The sequence below is a fragment of the Papio anubis genome, chromosome 11 (genome assembly GCF_008728515.1).
Source record: "Papio anubis isolate 15944 chromosome 11, Panubis1.0, whole genome shotgun sequence".
Classification (NCBI taxonomy): Eukaryota; Metazoa; Chordata; class Mammalia; order Primates; family Cercopithecidae; genus Papio; species Papio anubis.
Window position 1 is genome coordinate 97803859 of NC_044986.1, and position 17823 is coordinate 97821681.

At 41.7% G+C, this 17823-nt stretch overlaps 1 protein-coding gene across 3 annotated transcripts in view; it reads right to left on the minus strand.

Moving 5' to 3' along the window:
- Positions 1 to 1791, minus strand: part of WAC (WW domain containing adaptor with coiled-coil) — a 90415-nt gene extending 88624 nt beyond the window's left edge. For 2 of the 3 annotated variants that reach the window (XM_003903501.5, XM_009214175.4), the window contains exon 1: positions 16 to 1791. The gene's annotated coding sequence lies outside the window, so the exon portion shown is untranslated. The remainder of the gene's footprint in view (positions 1 to 15) is intronic. The other variant, XM_009214176.3, reaches the window with a different exon arrangement.
- Between the last annotated feature and the right edge of the window lie 16032 nt (positions 1792 to 17823).

Here is a 17823-nt window from a genome sequence, read left to right on the forward strand (position 1 = left end):
CCGCCCTCTGCAAACCTCGGCTGGCTCCGGCCTCTGTCCTCCTCTGAGGCCTGGCTCTCCTCCTCGCGACCTGTCAGCGCTTTCCTTCTTTTCCTCACTCGCGAGTCCGGCCACCGCCGTTCCTCTTTAGGGATAGTCTCGCTCGGGCGCCTGCTCGAGGCTGATCCCAGGGGCTCCGGGCTGCGCGGGGAGGGAGCCGCCTTCCGGAAGAGGACGGTGGGGCGCGAGGGAAGCCATCGCGGACTAAATAAGGGAGGCTGCGGCGGCTGCGCGTGCGCCCAGAGGCGCCGCGGGAGGGGGTGTTCTCGTGCGAGCTCTCCGGCCGCTGCCCCCGCCCCTGCGCTCTCGGGCGGGGAGGTCGGAAACCCCCTGGCGAGACCACGGGCGGACGCTTCCCGAAGAGCTGCCTGGGCTGCAGCCGCGGAAGCCTCGCTCTAGGAAGCGGGGAGCGTGCTGCGGCGCCCTCTGGCCGCTGCTGGAAGCCGGAACCGAGCCCGAGCCGCTGCCCCTCACCGGACGCTGCGCGCGCCACCGGCCCTCCGCGGGGCAGGGGCTGCTTTGAGCTCGCCGGGCGCCCTTTGGACGTAAGTCTCACCCTGGCCCCGAGGCGGGAAGGAGTGCGTGCTGTCCCGGCCAGAAACGGCTAAAAGGAAGGGCTGAGGGGTTCTGTGCCCAAGGCGGAAAGCCGTGCGCCAGGGCGGCCCTCAGCGGAGATGCCTGCACGGATCCGGGAGCGCCGCTCGGGGCAGGGAATGAAAGGGGCGCTTGAGACTGGAGATTTAGGGAGATGAGTTCCTTGGGAACAGCGCTGAACCGTTTTTCTGTCCCACCCTACCCCCCGCTTTTTTTTTTGAGGCAGGCTCTCGCGCTGTGGTCCAGGCTGATCGCAGTGACGCGATCACGGCACATTGCAGCCTCGATCTCGGGGGCTCAAGGGATCCTTCCACCTCAGCCTTCTGAGTAGCTGGGACCACGGGGATGCACCACCACGCCCGGCTAATTTTTTTTAAAAAGTGTTTCCGGAGATAGCGTCTCACTGTGTTACCCAGGCTGGTCTCGAACCCTTGTCCTGAAGCGATCCTCACGCCTCGGCCTCCCAAAGTGCTGGGATTACAGGCGTGAGCCACAGCGCTCGGCTTTTTACCCCTTTCTAACGTTTTCCATGCCCATCGGTGCCCTGCCCTACCCTCTCTTTATCTCTCACTTTTTGCTCTGTTTTTTCCTCGCTGAAGTCCGTTGGCTAAAGAAAATTCATGTGCAAGTTCTGGATGTGAATAAAGTCCTGAGGTGTGTTAAGTGAAACTGCTACAAATTTGATTTTATGTACTGCTGCAGGCACATTGAGAGGAGAAACGTCAAGTATACCAAACAACCGTTAGTTGAGAGTGGTGGTATTCGGGTGATTGGTTGACTTTTTTTTTGCACTAAACTCTTTGTAAGGCAACATTAGTTTAATGAAAAGAATTGTGATAAACATAAACGTGATTAACACAGAAGAGGCAAATACTAAACAAGTCAGAAGAAACAAGATCCTCTCCAAATAAACAGTAATAAAAAGTAACTGATTTATTTGGTATGCAAGAAGTTACAATACTGCTAGACCTAATAGAATGAAGAGATGGAATGATGTAGGGAGAAAGGCTCTGAAATCACAACTGGTTGGAAAAAACTTTAATTGTATAATCTTATTTGTCACATCCACCTGCCAGATGTAAAGCTTATTGCTGTTTGTGGAGATGTGCAGACCAATAAAAAGCCTATTTAATCAAAGTATCAGCAACTAAAAAAAAAAAAAAAAAATTGCCAGTGACTGAAATGATGAAAACAAAAAATTCGGTAGCATCTTAACATGCAATTTCTGACACATTTGTAGTGAATCCATTGAAGACAAACATCAGGAGTACAACAAATAACAAATATTACATAGAAACTTTTTGAAAACTGGTAGCAAAATTACTACTAATTTGTTTGATAACTAGATGTCTGCTGAAATCGGTATAAACCATTTGCTCAAAAGTAGCCAGGGATGGTGATGCCTGCCTGTATTCCTGGCTACTCCAGAGGCTGAGGCTGAACAATCGCTTTAGTGCAGGAGTTCGAGACTGCAGTGAGTCATGATCACACCAGTGCACTTGGCCTGGACGACAGAGGGAGACCCTGTCTCAAAAAATAAATAGCCCGGATGTGGTGGCTCATGCCTGTAATCCCAGCACCTTGGGAGGCCGAGTCGGGTGGATCATTTTGAGGTCTGGAGTTTGAGACTACCCTGGCCAACACAGTGAAACCCCATCTCTACTGAAAATATAAAAGTTAGCCATGTGTGGTGGTGTGCGCCTGTAATCCCAGTTATTCAGGAGGCTGAGGCAGGAGAATCGCTTGAGCCTAGGAGGCGGAGGTTGTGGTGAACCAAGATCTCACCACTGCACTCCAGTCTAGGTGACAGAGTAAGACTCTGTCTTTAAATAAAATCACATTACCAAAAGTCTGATCTGCTCTCCTTTACAGAAATACTTTATCTTCACTTCTACTCTTGAACCCACAGACTTCATTCCCACACTCCTGAACCTGTTCAAGATCATCTGTGGCATCCATGTTTTCAAGCCTGATTTTTATTTCTCAGTCTTCATCTCACTTGTCAGCAGTATTTGACACAGCTGATAACTTTCTTCTCCCTAAAGTTCCTTATCTTACCTACCAGGATTTCATTTTCTTTCTTGCTTCTCTTCCTTCCCAAGTGGCTGTTCCTTAGACTTCTTACCGGTTTCTCCTTCTTTTCCAGCCTCTAAATGCTGGAGTGGCCCAAGATTCAAATGCCACAACCTGCACTCCTCTGTTCTCTCTCCCTAGGCAATCTCATTCAAATCTCTGGCTGGATGAAACCCACATTTGAATCTCCAGTCCACACCTTTCCTCTGAACACAAGGCCAACACTTAAGTGCCTACTGTATAGCACTGCTTGAGTTTCTAACAGGCATCACCAACTTAATGTATTCAAAACCAAACTCTTAATCTCCCCCACCCCAAACAAGTCCTGCTGAGATCTTCCCAATCTCTTGAAGTGACAGCTCCATTCTTTGAGTGAAGGCTAAAAACTTTGGAATCATCTTTGTTTCTTTTGTATCTCACATTGACTCTATCAACAAATTTTGCCAACATTATCTTCAAAATGTATCCACAATCTGATCTCTGTAACCCACCTCCACCACATTCACTCTGGTCCAAGCCACCATCATTACATCTGGACCGTGGCAAAGACTTTCTGACTGATCTTCCCCTTCTCTGCCTGCTTCCACATTGTTTGCTATCTCATACAGTGCAGTAATCCCTTAAAAAGTCAGACAGTATCATTCCAATCTTAAAAAAAAGAATAAAAGCCAAAGTTCTAGCCATGATCCACTAGGCCATATGTAAACTGCCTGTTACCTCTGGCCTCTTATCACTGACTACTTGCTCTTTTTTTTTTTTGAGACTGATTCTCACTCTGTTGCCAGGCTGGAGTGCAGTGGCATGATCTTGGCTCACTGCAACCTCTGCCTCCCAGGTTCAAGCAATTATCCTGCCGCAGCCTCCTGAGTAGCTGGGACTACAGGCGCTTGCCACCACACCCAGCTAATTTTTGTATTTTTAGTAGAGACAGGGTTTCACCATGTTGGCCAGGATGGTCTCCATCTCTTGACCTCGTGATCCACCCACCTCAGCCTCCCAAAATGCTGGGATTTACAGGCGTGAGCCAGCAAGCCCAGCCCTACTTTCTCCTTTTCCCACCATTCTATCCTCCCTCCCTGTTTCTCCAATATACCAAGCATGCCTCTGCCTCAGGACCTTTGCACTGCTGTCCCTTTGCCTGGAATCCTCTTCCCCCTTAGTACCTGCTTGGCTCACACCCTCACTTCTTCAGGTCTTTGCTTAAGTCTTGTCTTGTTTAATTCAGAACTCTACGTGATGGCACCTTACCACCATGTTGCTCCCTTAACCCTGATCTATTTTTCTTAGACCATTTGCAATATATTTTGTTTATTAGTTGTTTCCCACTAGAATGAATGCTTCATGTGACGTACCATAAATATTTGTTGAATGAAAGGATATTTGCCTGCAGAAACATATACAACAAAGATAGCAAAATTGAATTCTCAAGAGGAAAAAGCATAGGTTCTATTTCTGTTTGCTTTGCAAAAGAATAAAAGAATTATAAATCCAGTCTTGTTCTCATAAATAAGATGGAGAATAAAGCTATATTATTCCTAATACAGGCAAAATATTGTAATAGATAATATTTAAAAATATACATGAATTTGCATGTATAGCAAATCTTAAACCAGATTATTTACACTGCTATCTAATGATAGCAATGAGTTTGCAAATGAGTGAAAGTTTGCAAATAAGTAAAAGACCCGTATTTCAACTGTAGATTGAACACGTACCAACCAATAGAGGGGAGAAACTGTCAACTCATAGGTTATATGTAGGTTGAGCAAGATTTTAATGTGATTCTGTTGAAGGAAGAACCGAAGAGTGAAATCCTCAAGCCTCTAGTTGGGAAAGGGACTTTTTTTTTTTTTGAGACAGAGTCTGACTGTCACCAGGCTGGAGTGCAGTGGCGCGATCTCGGCTCACTATAACCTCCGCCTCCCAGGTTCAAGCGATTCTCCTGCCTCAGTCTCCTGGGTAGCTGGCACTACGGGCACATGCCACCACACCCAGCTAATTTTTGTATTTTTAGTAGATGGGATTTCACCATGTTGGCCAGGATGGTCTCGATGTCCTGACCTCATGATCCATCCACCTCAGCCTACCAAAGTGCTGGGATTACAGGCATGAACCACCGCGCCTGGCCAAAAGGGACTTTTAAAAGCTTTGCTGCAATTTCTAAAACATCATAAAATAAGGATGTATTCCCTAAAATGTTCACGTACTTCATTTCTGTTTTTTCTCTGTCCTTGCCTTCCTCACAAACTCAGCCTACTATAGTGATTAAAGGCATGGATTTTAGAATCAGTATGACATTACATAGAGCTCTGGCTACATTATTGACTAGCAACGTCACCTTGGGCAAATTACTGGTCTTGAGGATTATCCTGTTTTGTATCTAAACTTGGCTTAATAGGACGTAGTGCTTTTTGTGAAAAGTAATCGAAATTGTGTAAATAATTTAGCAGTACCTGGCACATACATGTTTTACTAATGGTGGTTATTCATTTTTTGGAAATAGTATTGAAGTTCTGTGTGTCAAGTCTTAGGAACATAGTGTTAAGCAAAGTCACTTGGATTTTGCTCTTATGGAGTTTATATTTTAATTAAGTATAATACATAACTAAAAGGAGATACTTTGGGGTCTCAGATTTGTGATATGAAGCTTTCATTCAATTATGAGGAAAAATAAGAAATTGCAACAGAAATTACTGTCTAGGAAAGGGGAGTAAAAACCTCCAGGACGTCACCATATCAACATATGGTGTACCCTTCTAGGCAGGGATGATGTAAATGATGCAATCAACACATCTTGGGAGAATTACTTACTGACTCAAGATTGGCCATTTTTTAAAGTTCTACCAGGTAATAGATACTAAATTTCAGCTAATATTGAGAAGCATACCCTAAACCCTTTACCTGTGTCTGGTGAAACTTCAGCCTGAGTTAACCCAACCATTCATTTTCTGAGCACCACTGAGCAGTTGCACGCCGCAGGAGATTATAAAATAATTGAATATACTGATGCCACTTCAGCCCCATCATCACCAAAATCAAATGACATAGTAATTTAGAAAGTAATAAGTGCTACAGAGAATAGTGGGGTAAGATAAAGTGTTGGATGGAGGAGTAATGTTTTCAAGTAGAGTGGTTATTGAGCACGTGGCATTTGAGCAAAGACTTGAAAGTGATGAGGTAGCAAGCTGTACAGGTATCTGGAAAGGAATGTTTCTGGGAAAGGGAACAGCAAGAGCAAAGGTCCTGAGGAAAGACTGTGCCTAATGTGTTCAGAAATAATAAGGAAAGCTCTGTGGTTGAAGGGTAGTGACTGAGAGGGAAAATATTAGGAAATGAGGTGAGGTTAAAGGAGTGGGTGGAGGAACAGACTGTGAAGGATCTTATAGGCCATTATAAGAATACTGGCTTTTATTCTGAGTTAATGGGGAAGCCATTGAAGAGTTATGAGTAGAAAATGACACGGCTACTATATTGAAAATAGTCTATATTGCAAGGAAAGAAGCAGGGAAACTAGTTAGGATGCTACTGCATTGCCTGAGTGCCTAAGGTTACTGTTTCAAAGCAGAAAGGAAGCTTATCTAAGGCCATTTTCTTTACTTGTCCTTTCTTGCCACACCCCCCACCCTGCTTTCAGTTCACCTTATATTATCAATTATCCCTTTGAATATTCAAACTCTCTTTCATCTGGATTATTTCCACTGGTCTTTAAACATACCTAAATCCTACCACTAAAAACCCTTTCTTGACCCTATACTCTTAACTGCTCACTTCAGCCAAACATCCGCCAAGTCTTATTTGTGGTACCTCACGTGTTTCATTCTTTATTCTCGTATTTACATTTTAAGTCACTATAGTTTGACATCTGCCCCCATAATATTAGCAAAATAGATTTCCCCAAGGCAGTGGTTCTTCAAGAGGCAGTGCTGAGTCTCCAGGGGGCATTTGGAAATGTATGGCAGTATTTTTTTTATTATCACTGCTGTATTTTCTGTATGACTTAAGGGTGAAGGGTGCTACCGATATTTAGTTACCAGAGGTCAAAGATGCTAAACATGTAGCAATGCATAGGACAGTCCTTTATATTTAAAAGACTTGTCCTGCTCAAAATATCAATGTTGTCTCATTTAGAAATAGTGTTAAGGTCACAAACAACTTCTTTGTACCTATGTTTAACAAACTTTTTTTTCATTCTTTTTCTTACTCGATCTCAGAATATTTGACCTTGATAGCAACTCTCTTTGCATCGCCCTTTTCTCTCGCCTTCTGTGGCACAACACATTTTGTATTTTCTTATTCCTTATTTGACTGCTTCTCTCATTTTTCACAGGCTCATCCTCGTCTACTTCACTACCAAATGTTGAAGTTCTTCAAGAATCAGTCTTTTGGAGGTGATGTCATTGAAAATGATGAGTAGGAAACTTCAAGAACGCATTTCTGCACAAAACCAGTCAATACATTGGCAAAAAATGTCAGAATCAATTTTATATAAATTCTGGAAATTAGTCAAAGGTTTATAGTAACCAAGGAAACATCTTTTTAAAAAGATGGCTGAGGCTGGTTGCAGTGGCTCATGCCTGTAATCCCAGCACTTTGGGAAGCCAAAGCGAGCGGATCATTTGAGGTCAGGAGTTTGAGACCAGCAAAAAAAATTAGCTGGATGTGGATGCGGGCACCTGTAATCCCAGATACTCGGAAGGCTGAGGCAGGAGAATCACTTGAACTTAGGAGGTGGAGGTTGCAGTGAGCCAAGATCGTGTCACTGCACTCTAGCCTGGGTGACAGAGCGAGACTCTTGTCTCAAAAAAAAAAAGAAAAGAAAAGATGTCTGAATCCTGAATCTCAGGAGCACTTTCTATCATTTAAACTTACCCTGGTGCCACCTCCCTGTCCAGCTTTGAAAACAATGACCTGCATTTCTGATATCTGTTCAACGACCTGCGTTTCTGATATCAGTTCCTGGTGCCAAAGGGAGCAGAATGGACCTTGTTTTCTTTTTTTCTTTCTTTTTTTTTTTTTGAGTTGGAGTTTTGCTCATGTTGCTTAATCTAGAGAGCAGTAGCACAGTCTCGGCTCACTGCGACCTCCGCCTCCAGGCTTCAAGCGATTCTCCTGCCTCAGCCTCTCGAGTAGCTGGGATCACAAGCGCCTGCCACCACACCCGGCCAATTTTTGTATTTTTAGTTGAAACGGGGTTTTGCCATGTTGACCAGGCTGGTCTCGAACTTCTGACCTCAGGTGATCCACCTACCTCAGCCTCCAAAAGTGCTGGGATTACAGGTGTGAGCCATCATGCCTGGCCATGGACCTTGTATTAAAAGAATTATGGAGACTTATTTTAGTTCATGTAACTTGGAAATCTCCTAAGGAAGAAAGGTGATTACAGGCATTTGTCAAAAATTTGTAAAGGCAAGTTTATTATCCTTTGCCATCTGGGGCAAAGAATAATAGCTAAGACAAACAATAGCCACACCAAAAAGCCTGGGAGGAAAAGCTAGAAAGTAAGATATTTTGGAGAATAAAGGCTTTTAAAACATCCACATATACCTGAGAACCCAAAAGGCCACATGCACACCCAGGGTGAGCAAATACTCAGAAAAGACTTGAGAGAGCCTTAAACTCTCACCTCTGGCTAACCATCAGGCTCTACTCAAAATAGGAAGTGAAAACTAAGGTGAATTTGTAAGTTGCTTAGCTGAATGTTGAAGGTGTGCCCCAACACTTACACAGAGCCCACTGGTAAAGACTGAGAGTGTTTTCTTTTTGTCTTGGTTTCAGGCATTTAAGAAAATCTGTTTCTCTGTTGAATCACTAGCTGCAAATTAAGCTAATAGAACGGAAGCTCTACTGGTTACACACAGCAACGAATACAGACTTTGTAAAGTTCAGAAAAGTTACCAAACAATAGTAACCATAACAAGTACCAACAACAAACTATGGGGAGGGAGGAGAATCTGATTTCCAGAGTTACCACATTATAATACTATTCAGAATGTCACATTTTTAGCAAAGATTACAAGGCAAGGAAAAACCAAAAAAGTATGGCCCATACACAGGGAAAAAAGAAATTAATAGAAACTACCCCTGAAGAAGCACAGACTTTGGATGTACAAAACAAAGACTTTTCATCAACTCTTAGATATGCTAGAAGAGCTAAAGGAAACCGTGGACAGAGAACAAAAAAATTAGGAAAGCAATGTCTCATCAAATATCAAGAGATTGAAATTGTAGAAAGGAACCAAATAGAAATTCTGGAATTGAAAAGTATTATAACTAAAACTAAAAATCCACTATTAGCAGCAGACTGGAGAAGTCAGAAGAAAGAATTAACAGGCTTCAAGATAGTTCAATTAAGATTATGCAGTCTGAGGAGCAGAAAGGAAAAAGAGTGAAGAAAAATGAACAGAGCATAAAAGACCTCTGGGACTCTATCAAGCATACCAGTATATGCATAATGGGAGTCCCAGAAGGAGAAGAGAGAGAGAAAGGAACGTAAATAATATTTGAAGAAATAATGGTAGAAAATGTCCCAGATTTGATGAAATACATGAATCTAGATATTCAAAAGGCTCAAAGAACCCTAAATAGGGTAAACTCAAAAAGACCCACAGCAAGACACATCACAAACTGTCAATAGTCAATGACAAAGAATCCTGCAAGCAGCAAGAGAGAAGCAATTCCTTACTTACAAAGGATTCTCAATAAGATTAATAGCTGACTCCTCATTAGAAACCACAGAGGCCAGGAGGCAGTGGGATAACATATTCAAAGTGCTGAAAGAAAAAACTGTCAAGAATTCTGTATTCAGCAAAACTATCCTTCAAAAGTGAAGGAGAAATTAAGACATTCACAGATAAGCAAAACCTGAGAGAGTATGTCACTAGTAGTCCTGCCCTGCAAGAAATACTAAACGGATCCTTCAGCCTGAAGTGAAGACACTAGACAGTAATTCAGATCCACATGAATAAATTAAAACCACTGATAAAGATTTAAATACATAGGTAGATATAAATGAAAACAATAATTATATCTGTGACAATGAAAGCACAATGCATAAAGGTGATTCATGATGATGAGGAAAGGATGAAGTATAGGAGCAAAAATTTTGTGTACTATTGAAACTAAGTTGGTATTTATTTGAAATAGATTGTTATAAATGAAAGAGTTAATGGTAATCCCTAGAGCAACTACTAAGAAAATAACTAAAAATTTTGAAAAGGGAATAAAAATGGTGTGCTAGAAAATACCTAATACAAAAAAGACATAAGGGAGGAATTGAGGAAGATACAGGGAAAACAAATAGCTAGTGGCCATGACCTTCGTTGTTATAATTGCATTAAGTGTGAATGCTTTAAACTCCATTTAGCAGATGGAGAGATTGGGAGAATGGAGTCTTTTAAATCTTCTAACTATATCGTGTTTATAAAAGACTCACTTTAGAACTAAAGAAATAAGTATGTTGAAAGTGAGAGGGTGGCACCTTAGTTTTCTTTTTTTGTGTGAGATGGAGTTGTTTTTTGTGTGTGTGTTTGTGTGAGATGGAGTTTCACTCTTTTTGCCCAGGCTGGAGTACAATGGCGCGATCTTGGCTCACCACGACCTCCGCCTCCTGGGTTCAAGCAATTCTCCTGCCTCCTGAGTAGCTGGGATTACAGGCATGCGCCACCACACCTGGCTAATTTTGTATTTTTACTAGAGATGGGGTTTGTCCATGTTGGCCAGGCTGGTGTGTTGAACTCCCAACCTCAGGTGATCCACCACCTTGGCCTCCCGAAGTGCTGGAATTACAGGCGTGAACCACCATGCCCAGCCGGTACCTTAGTTTTCTTGTGCTGCCATACCAGAATACCTGAGACTGGGTAATTTATATAGAGTAGAAATTTATTTTCTCACAGTTTTGGAGTCTGAGAAATGCAAAATTATGACATTGGCAGGCTTGGTTGTCTGCTAAGAGCTGCTTTCTGCTTGCAAGATGACACCTTGTTGCGCATCCTCTATAGGGAAGGAATGTTATTTTGTTTTTGTTTTTGGAGACAGAGTCTTGCTCTGTCCAACTGGAGTGCAGTGGCGCGATCTTGACTCACTACAACCTCCACCTCCCGGGTTCAAGCAATTTCAGCCTCTCGAGTAGCTGAGACTACAGGCACACACCACCACACGTGGCTAATTTTTTGTATTTTAGTAGAGATGAGGTTTCACTGTGTTGCCCAGGCTGGTCTTGAACTCCTGAGCTCAGGCGATCCACCCACCTTGGCCTCCCAAAGTGTTATAATTACAGGCATGAGCCACCGTGCCTAGCCTTGGTGGAGGAATGTTATATCCTCAACATGGCAGAAGGTAAAAGGGCAAAAAGGAATGAAATTCCTCATCAGGGCACTTAATCTCATTCATGAGGGGAGGAGCCCTCAAGACTTAACCACCTCTTCCTGGGGGCGCGCAGTGGCTCATGCCTGTAATCCTAGCACTTTGGGAGGCTGAGGCGGGCAGATCACGAGGTCAGGAGATCGAGATCATCCTGGTGAACACAGTGAAAGCCCGTCTCTACTAAAAATACAAAAAATTAGCTGGGCATGGTGGCGGGCGCCTGCCAGGAGGCGGAGCTTACAGTGAGCAGAGATTGCGCCATGCACTCCAGCCTGGGTGAGACTCCAACTCAAAAAACGAAAGACTTAGCCACCTCTTAAAAGTCTCACCTCTTAACACCATCATGTTGGCCATTAAGTTTCAGTATCTGAATTTTGGAGGGCACACATTCAAACCGTAGCAAGTGGAAAAAGACATTCCAATTTATCTCAGGTTCACATCAAACATTCTTCACAATAAAATATATTAGTTCACAAGTCTCAGTTTTAAAAGATTGAATTACAAAGTGTCTGACTACAATGGAATAAAACTAAAAATAACACATCCTTAAACAACCAATGGCTCAAATAAAGATTAAATAAGAGAAATTAGAAAATACTCTGAAATGAATAAAAACAAAAATGCAGCACCCTAAAACATATGGAATGCAGCAAAAGCAGTGCTCAAAAGAAATTTTATAGCTGCACATGCCTACATTAAAAAATACCTAGAATTGGCCGGGCACTGTGGCTCACGCCTATAATCCCAGCACTTTGGGAGGCCGAGGCAGGCAGATCATGAGGTCAGGAGATCGAGACCATCACGGCTAACATGGTGAAACTCCGTCTCCACTAAAAATACAAAAACTTAGCTGGGTGTGGTGGCAGGTGCCTGTAGTCCCAGCTACTTGGGAGGCGGAGGCCGGAGAATGGCGTGAACCCGGGAGGTGGAGCTTGCAGTGAGCCCAGATCGTGCCACTGCGTTCCAGCCTGGGAGACAGAGCGAGACTCTGTCTCAAAAAAAAAAAAACAAAAAACCTAGAATCAGCAACCTAACCTTCCACCTTCAGGAACTAGAAAAGAGGAAATCAAACCCAAAGGTAGCAGAAGGAAGGAAATAATAAAGACTGGAGCAGAGATAAATGAAATACGCAGTAGAAAATAGAATCCACAAGACCAAAAGTGGATTGTTCAAAACAATAATGTTCACAAACCCTTAAAAAGACTGAGCAAGACAAAAAGATTCAGATTACTAAAATGAGGAATAAAGTGGGGACATTACTGCCAATCTTACAGAAATAAAATGGACTTAAGGAAATACTATTAATTATATGCTAACAAATTAGATAACCTAGATAAAATGGACAAATTCCTAGAAGCACACAAACTACCAAAACTGACTCAAGAAAAAACTAAACCTATAATCATACTAGTTAAAAAAAAAAAAAAAAGCAAACCAGTAAAAAAAAAAAAAATCCAAGAAAGGAAAGATCAGACCATGTGGCTTTACTGGTGATGTAAAATAAGAGTGCCAGTCCTTCTCAAACACTTGAAGTAGGGGAAGAGGGAATACTTCTTAACTCATTATATCATGCCAGCGTTACCCTAGTACCAAATCCAGAGAAAGACATCACAAGAAAATAAAACTACAGTCCAATATTTCTAATGAATATAGATGGAAAGATCCTTAACAAAAGTGAATCCTGAATCACATTACAAGGATATCCACAGAAAAAACTGTTAGAGCTAATACCTCAATGTCACACGATGCCCAGGATCAACATACAAAAAATAGTTATATTTCTGTATCCTTGCAATGAACATTTCAAAGTGAAATTTAGAAAACTCATTTATAATAGCATCAAAAAGAATAAGATACTAATAAACAAGATGTAAGACTTGTACACTGAAAACTACAAAACATAGCTGAAATAAATTTTAAAAAACCTAAATAAAGTAGGCATTTTATATTCGTGTATTGGAAGACTTTGAAAATGGCAGTATTCCCCCAAATTGACCAACGGAATCGGTGAAATTCCTATCAAAATTCCAACTGCCGTTAATGTAGAAATTGGCAGGTTGATCCTAAAATTCATAAGAAATTACAAGGCTGCCAAAACAGTCTTGGAAAAGAACAAAGTTAGAAGACCCACATTTTGTGATTTCAAAATTTATCACAAAGGTACAGTAATCAAAAGAGTGGTACTGACATAAGGATAGATATATAGGCCAATAAAATAGAATTGAGAGCCCAAAAGTAAGCCTATACATCTGTGGTCAATTGATTTTTGACAAAGGTGTCAATATAGATCACTGGGGAATGGAATAGTATTTTTAACAAATGCTGAGGCTACTGGGTATCCACCTGCAGTAGTACGGATTTGGATCCTTATCTTACACCACATGAAAACATTGTCGAAAGAAATAAAATACCTAAATATAAGAATGAAACTATACAACTATTGGAAGAAAATATTGGGGTAAGTCTACATGACCTGGGATTTGCCAGTGGATTCTTAGATATGATACCAAGAACTCAAGTAGCAACATGAAAAATAGATACAATTGGGCTTGATCAAAATTTCAATCCAAAACTTAAATTTACACATCAAACGACACAAGAAAGAGAAAAGAGAACCCACTGAGTGAGAGAAAATATTTGCAAGTCATGTACCTGGTAAAGGTCAAATAACTCTTAGAAGTCATCAATTAAAAGACAACCCAAGTTAAAAATGGGCAAAGGACTTGAATAGACATTTCTCCAAGGGAGATATTCTAATGGCCAAGTACATGAAAAGATGCTTTGCCTCATAACCTTCCACCTTAAGGGAAATGCAAATCAAAACCATGAGATACCGCTTTCTATACTCACTAGAGTGCTGTTATTAAAAGATAAGTGTTGGCAAGGATGTGGAGAAATTGGAAAGCTAATAAATTGCTGGCGGGAATATAAAATTGTGCGGTCACTGTAAAATAGTTTGACAGTTCATCAAAATTTTAAACATAATTAACATATAACCCAGCAGTTCTCCTAAATATATACTCGAGGATAGAAAACAAATATTCAAACAAAAACTTCTACATGAATGTATACAGCAGCATTATAATAGCCAATAAGTAGAAACAACCCAAATGTTCATCAATAGATGAATGGACAAATTGTGGTATATTCATACAATGAAAAACTACTCAGCCATAAAAAGAAATTACTTACTAGTATATGTTGCAACATGGATCAACCTTGAAAACATGCTAACTGAAAGGAAAAGCCACATTTATATGATTCTATTTATGTGAAACATATAAAAGAGGCACAACCATAGAGACAGAAAACATTGGTGGATGCTAGGGGTTAGGGAAATGTAGAAATGGGGAGTTGCTGCTTAATGGGTTTCTTTTTTGAGTGATGAAAATATTCAGATTTAGGTAGTGATGATACTTGCAAACATTGTGAATGTATTGGAAGGCACTGAATTGTACAGTAAAATGGTTAAAATGGTGAATTTTATGTCATGTGAATTTTAGGTCAATAATTTTTAAAAAGTAGCCCCTCTCTTAGTCCATTTTGTGCTGCTCTAACAGAATACCCGAAACTTTATAAAGAACAAATGTTGGCTGGGAACGGTGGCTCACATCTGTAATCCCAGCACTTTGGGAGGCCGAGGTGGACAGATCACGAGGTCAGGAGTTCGAGACCAGCCTGACCACCATGGTGAAACCCCGTCTCTACTAAAACTAACAAAAACTAGCTGGGCGTGGTGGCGTGTCCCTGTAATCTCAGCTACTTGGGAGGCTGAGGCAGGAGAATTGCTTAAACCCAGGAGGTGGAAGTTGCAGTGCAGTGAGCTGCAATCAAGCCATTGTCCTCCAGCCTGGGTGACAGTGAGAGACCCTTGTCTGAAAAGAAAAAAAAAAAAAAAAAAGGAAATATATTGGCCCACAATTCTGGCAGATGAAGGAGCCACATCTAGTGAGGGCCTTCTTACTGCATCGTAACATGGTGGAAGGCATCACATCATGAGAGAGAGAGCAAGAAAAGGTGCTTTTGTTACAAGCCCATTCCATTATAACGAACCCACTCCCATGATAACAATCTATTCATGAGGACAGAGCCATCATGATCTATTCTCCTCTAATTAGGCCCTACCTCCCAACACTGTTGCATTGAAGATTAATTTTCCAACACAAGAACTTTGGGGGACACAATCCATAGCAGTCCCTCTCTTCACTATTTTTTTTCCATGAATTCTTCCACTCCCGTGGCTTTTGTGTGTAGTTAGCATCCATACACAGATGCTTCACTAGAGGCAGTTTGTATCTCCAACCCACATCTTTTTCTGAGTTCCAGATGTTTACTTACCTACCACCTCCACACATGTTTCAAATGCAACTTTGAAATATAAAACTGAGTTCATTACCTTTTCTCCTAAATTTGATTATGTAGATGTTTTTAATCTCACTGAGATAGCTTCATTACGTTGAGGGTTTACTGTGTGGGTTGAAGTAAGTGTTAATCATTAATTCCGCCAATCCTCAAAACCTCAGATAAATACTATTTTCCATTGCAGTGAGAAAGTTGAAAGGTAAAATAACAGCCAGAGGCTGGCCGCGAGTAACTCATTGCTGTAATCCCGGCGGGCAGGATGCGGATCAGGGTGGAAATGAGACCGTACCCGGCTATGCGGAAACCGATCTCTACCTAAAAATGCAAAAACTAGCTTGAAGAATTTGGCGGGTGCAGCAGTCCCAGCCTACTCGGCCAGGCTGAGGCAGGAGAATGGTAAACCAGGGTAGGAGCTTGCAGTAAAGCCCACGAGATCTGAGCACTGCCTCAGCCACCAGAAGAACTGAAGCGAGACTCCGTCTCAAAAAAACTTACTGGAAATGCATTTTTGCACTACAGGAAGACTGGCCTCTAACAAAAAGCAGCCTGACTTTTCAGAGCCTGTGTTTGTGTGCCATTGCCTATACTGTCTCCTTTTCTAGGACACAAAGTCATCTTTGTCACTTCTTTACATGCTTTATACAATTTATCATGAGGTCCTATTGATTTGACTTCCTAAATAACTCTCACTCCATCCAATTCATTTCATCTGCTACCACCAGCCTTATCCAAGCAGCCGTCTTTTGTCTATACAATGGCCTCTTAACTCCCATATTCACTGACAATACCTAATAAAAATATTTATAAGTATAAATTTGTATCTTACAGGTAGGGAATTTATATTCTTCTCTTTTTATGCCCAAGGAACATTTCCAAATATTAATCATAAGATTGACCAACTAGAAAACCTTAGTGAATCTCGAAAAGTAGAAATCTTAAAAGCTACTTTTCAGATAGTGCACTAAAACCTAAAGTCAACACAGATTATTTTTGTTTCTTGATGATTTTAACTGCTGGTTTACTATCAGTCTCTCCAACACTCCCGCCTTAATTCTAGGTGACTTTAATATGCGCATCAATGATCTTTCCAATATCTTGACCTCCAGGTTCTTGGACACCTCTTTCATTCTACTTAAGCCACTCCTTTGGTCGTTCCCTAGTTAGATCTGCTTATTACCATTAACAGCAAACTCAATTATCTCAGCTTCATGCATCCACCTTTCTGACTGCCACATCCTGTTTTTCCAGCTTTCCCCTCTAGATCCCTAGCTCCTAATAACTATTGAACTTTGTTGGTAATTCTTTTTTTTTTTTTTTTTGGAGACAGAATCTCACTCTGTGTCACCCAGGCTGGAGTGCAGTGGCGAGAACTCGGCTCACTGCAAGCTCCACCTCCTGGGTTCATGCCATTCTCCTGCCTCAGCCCCCCAAGTAGCTGGGACTATAGGCGCCCGCCACCACGCCTGGCTAATTTTTTTGTATTTTTAGTAGAGACAGGATTTCACTGTGTTAGCCAGGATGGTCTCGATCTCCTGACCTGGTGATCCGCCCGCCTCAGCCTCCCAAAGCGCTGGGATTACAAGCGTGAGCCACTGCACCTGGCCCTTTGTTGCTAATTCTAATCTATTGATTCTATCCCTATTTCACTGCCCCTCACCCTTATTTTCCTCCTCCCTTGGCTTAAATTCCATAGCCAGTCATTGATTGGATATTCCTTTTACTCACTGGCAAAACCATAACCCTAATCATTACTTACCTACTCCATTCTTGCTCCCATGTAGCTGAACATGACTGGGAGAAATTTGCAAGAGTTTCACTTTAAATTCTTGAAGACAAACCTCATGTGACCTCAAAATGCTGCCACTCAATCAAATTATATTTTCTCCAAGTTTATACACTTGTAGTCAGCTTGGGCTGCTACAATAAAATATCATAAACTAGGTAGCTTGTAAACAACAGACTTGTCTTCCTTATGGTTCTGGAGGCTGGGAAATTCATGATCAAGGCACTAGCAGATTTAGTGTCTGTTGAAGTCCAGCTTTCTGGTTCATGGATGGTGACTTCTCACTGTGAGAAGGTATGGTGGAAGGAAAGAGGGGTCCTTTCTCGAGCCTTTTTTATAAGGACACTAATCTCAATGATGAGGACCACAGCCCATAACCTAATCACCCTCCAAAGGTGATTAGGCCTTCCAATACCATCACCTTGTGGGTTAGCATTTCAACATACGAATTTTGAAGGGACACAAACATTCAGAGCATAACACTCCCTTTTCCTGAGATGATTTTATATAATTCTCTCTTTTCAAATATCCAACACTCTATTCCCAGTCTTACCCTCAATGATAACTCTTGTTCCTATTTCCTGGAGTAAATTGGAGCAATCAGAAGAGAT